General features: G+C 47.8%; 2 long non-coding RNA genes across 2 annotated transcripts in view; one reads left to right on the plus strand and one right to left on the minus strand.

Annotated features, from left to right (window-relative positions):
- The window catches only part of LOC116225179, a 22,928-nt gene that overhangs the window by 15,803 nt on the left and 3,270 nt on the right, over positions 1–3,855 (plus strand). The window lies entirely within an intron of this gene.
- On the minus strand, positions 3,220–3,855 carry LOC116225178. The gene is made up of 3 exons (XR_004165963.2): positions 3,836–3,855; positions 3,467–3,573; positions 3,220–3,289 (listed from the first exon to the last, which is right to left on the minus strand). It is a non-coding gene; the product is annotated as an uncharacterized LOC116225178 (long non-coding RNA).

The following is a 3,855-nucleotide window of genomic DNA, read 5'->3' on the forward strand; positions in this document are numbered from 1 at the left end:
ATTGACAATCTGTGGGTAACTTGTAAACGTGCATATATGAAAATTCCTAAATAAGTATTTTCTGTTCCGAGGGAGGGTTTTGAGACCACAATATTAAGTAAAAAAAAATCTGCGGTGGACATGATACAGGTAACAGATTAGACTGGTTTACCCCGTAAACTGAATGCACTCAATTCCTTCTATTTCTAATCAACACCGGAATAAGGGACTAGGCATTTTGGGCTAATATGGTTCTGATCTGGCTGTTATATGGCCCAGATCTGGCCCTGATATGGTTCTGATCTGGCTGTTATATGGCTGTAATGTGGCCCTGATTAGTAGAAGCTCCTACTTCACTTGAAATAAACTTTAACCCTTTGTTTGAGTCTGTCAGTTGAGCCTTCTCGAGAAGATTGGAAAATGTCGCCAATCAATGTGATGTTTCATTGTGCTAACTCAGAGAGCAATTGGTTTGAGTAGTAGTGTGTGTGTGTGTGTGTGTGTGTGTGTGTGTGTGTATGTGTATTAGACCTACAGTGTGTTCCTTGTGAAATCTACTAGTCAGGTAGGCGTATTTCCAGTCGATGTCAGGACCTGAAACTTGTGATGCTCCTCACAAGCAACACCCACCAGACCCATTGCAAGATCCTTCTTTAATGGAAAGCTTGACAGTGCAGTGCTCACATACACATATTTCAGATGCAGTTCAGTGCGACCACAGGCAAAATGGCTCGGTGTGTTCATATGACACCATGTGTAAACACATCCCTCCAGGGTTCTAAATAACAGTCAAGCCAGACGGAATGAACAGAAAGAGCTGTTCAGTAACCTGGATGCAGTCATCCTGACAGCACAGTACGCACTTCCTGTGCAGACAGGAAGTGAGTGAGGAGTGATTCCTCAGAGTGACAGCGTCGCTGTCAGTCAAGGCATCCATCCCATAATGCTTTTCTGACAGCTTAAACACTACAGCAGGCCCAAGCAGCTCAGCGCCGTGAGACATGAGGTTACCATAGCAGCCGCATTGGGGATTTCTCCCGTGGCTTGAGTCTGGTTTTGGCCACTCGTACGTGGAAGCCCCTGCCCTAAACTGAATGACTTCCTGGTTGTGCACACAAGGCAGAGGTTCCTGCTAGTTCAGAGACAGAGTAGTGGGGCGGGCCCAGGGGGAGTGGAGGGAGAGGAGGACAGGACAGGACAGGGTTGGCTGTGTGTGTTTAGAACTCTTATGAGGCTTCTAACCCTTCCGCAGGGGACTTGAACGTTCTACTAAAACAATGTGTTCATCAACAATGTAAGATTCTAAACTTCCAGATCACATTCCATGGACAGATATTCTTTAGAATGTTCATTTTACAACATTCTAAATACACCGCTTTGATGGTAGCTGCTGAGGGTTGGGGGGGTATGTTTGAGACTCTCATGAGAGTTACGGGTGGGGGGGTATTTTTTAGGACTAATGGGGGCTGTAAGGGCAGTTCAGGGGTGTGCTCCTGAGCGCTCCAGTTAGCTGGTGTGGTGCGTGATCATCCCTCGGCTGCATCTGAAGGATCCTCCACGTCCTGAAACACACACACACACACACACATCGCCAGGACATACATGTAGGCTGGGACATTAATGTGTATGCACGTTCACACACACACACACACGCCATGACACACATACACCAGTATACACCCACACAGTTGTGATCAGATCAATGCACATCAAATACACAGAAAGTGCAAACTGCAGAATTAGATGTGTGTTGTCTAGATTGTTTCTTTTTTCTTGTAGAGGAAGAGGTTGAACCTTTGAACGTGTAGTTTACACTTCTGTCTTCTACACACACACACACACACACTCTTAAGAACTCCATGAGGAGTTCTCTCTGGTTTGGGCATATGACACTGATGATGACACTGATTTTAAAGTAATGCAAGCTTATGGGCTGTGGATGTTGTGGTTTGTCCTGGTGGGCCTTCCAAGTATGTGGTTTAGTGTCAAACCTGGACAAGTTAACTCCGGTAGCGGTAAACCTCCTAATAGATAAGCCCTATGGCTTCATTCTGCTAGGAGAAGAAAGCCTTCTATGAAGACTATAAAAACATACGGAGTTATAGGTGTTGGGTGATGGGTACAGTTTGGGGTTTGAGCTGATGTAGGCGTACAGGAGGTGGTGTTGTGTGATTGCTGCAGTTTGTTGTATTTGTGCAAGTCTGCTGGCCTGGGCATGGAGTGTGTGTTGTATTTATGGGCACGGAGTGTGTGTTGATTTATGGGCCTGGAGTTTGTGTTGTATTTATGGGCACGGAGTGTGTGTTGTGTTGTGTGGCGCATGATTGGCCCATTCTAAGACGGACAGACTAGGCAGGTGATGTGGGCGGATCCAGGTGGCTATGGGAGGAGTCCAAACAAAAAGAGGAGGCGGAGCCAAAGGAGGAATAGGAAGCAGCAGACAGGCGGTGATGCAACAGCTTTTATTGAAACTGTCCCTTCACAAGCGACATGGGCAACATGAGCGAGCGCGCGCGCGCACACACACACACACACACACACACACTACTCAATACACGCTCATACACACACAGACAGACGCACGCACACTACTTAATACACGCTCGTTCACACACAAACACACCATTCAATACACACTCAAACATTCGCTCGCGCACACACACACACACAAACTGCAGCAACACTCAAATCCATGGACAAAAACAAACCGAAAACAGAAACGATGAGTGCTTTAAGAACCCAAATGCATCTGCAGGAACTGGAGAGGGGGATGAGACGGAGGGAGAGAAAGAAAGAAAGAGAGAGAAGCGTGGGAGCAGCTGAAGGAGAGAGTCACTCGTGTTGAGCAGGGCCAGACGATGCTTTTTTTGCATTTCCTTTTGTACAAAAAATAAATTAATGAAAATATTCTTTTCAAGTTTACAGGAGAATCATTTAGAGTCCGAAAAAAGAAAGAGAGAGAAAAAAAAAAAAAAAAAAAAAGCTGTTGCTGAAACACAAATCCAGCGGCAGCCTGGAGTCTGGTGGGCAGTCTTGGTGTTCCCTTAAACAAGCTGTGTTCTCTGGGAGCAACGTGGGGGGGCGGAATGAAAAGAGAGAGAGAGAGAGAGAGAGAGAGAGAGAGAGAGAGAGAGAGACAGAGAGAGAGAGAGAGAGAGAAAGGGACTGGGGTGGGGTGGCAGGGGGTAGGGGGCACGTTGGAGGCGGGTGCACATCGTTAGCCGTTAGGAGCGTGGCTGGCCGTTACCTCGAGATACGCCCGAGAGCTCTGACCTGCACCCCGCTTAAAGCCCTGCTGCTGGTAGCCATCCTGGGGGGGAGAGAGAGATGGGGGGGGGGGGGGGGGATTGTTAAGTCTCAAATTCAATTGGGTGCTGTTGTGTGAAAGTCAGTGTGTGTGCTATTCTAGCATCTATCTTGCATCTTGAGGTGAGTGTGTGTGTGTGTGTGTGTGTGTGTGTGTGTGTGTATGTGTGTATGTGTTTACCCTCTGGTAGGTGTTGTTGCTGTACTCCCGTGGGGCGTTTCCAAATTGAGTCTGGCTGTAGTTGCCCCCTACATTGGGGAAGGGAGGCCGATAGCCATCATAACCCCCTGCAGACAACACACACACACACAAACATGTAATCAGCACTTATACACACATATAACCCTCTCTCCAACACACACACACACACTTCTGAAGCCATTGAAAGCTCCTCCGTCTCATTGTCTCGCACACACCTCTGCAGCTGTACACACACACACACCTCTGTAGCCATTGGCGGCCCCTCTGCAGCTGTACACACACACAACACACACACCTCTGTAGCCGTTGGCCCCCTCTGCAGCTGTACACACACACACACACACACACCTCTGTAGCCGTTGGCGGCC

The sequence above is a fragment of the Clupea harengus genome, chromosome 20, assembly GCF_900700415.2.
Source record: "Clupea harengus chromosome 20, Ch_v2.0.2, whole genome shotgun sequence".
Classification (NCBI taxonomy): Eukaryota; Metazoa; Chordata; class Actinopteri; order Clupeiformes; family Clupeidae; genus Clupea; species Clupea harengus.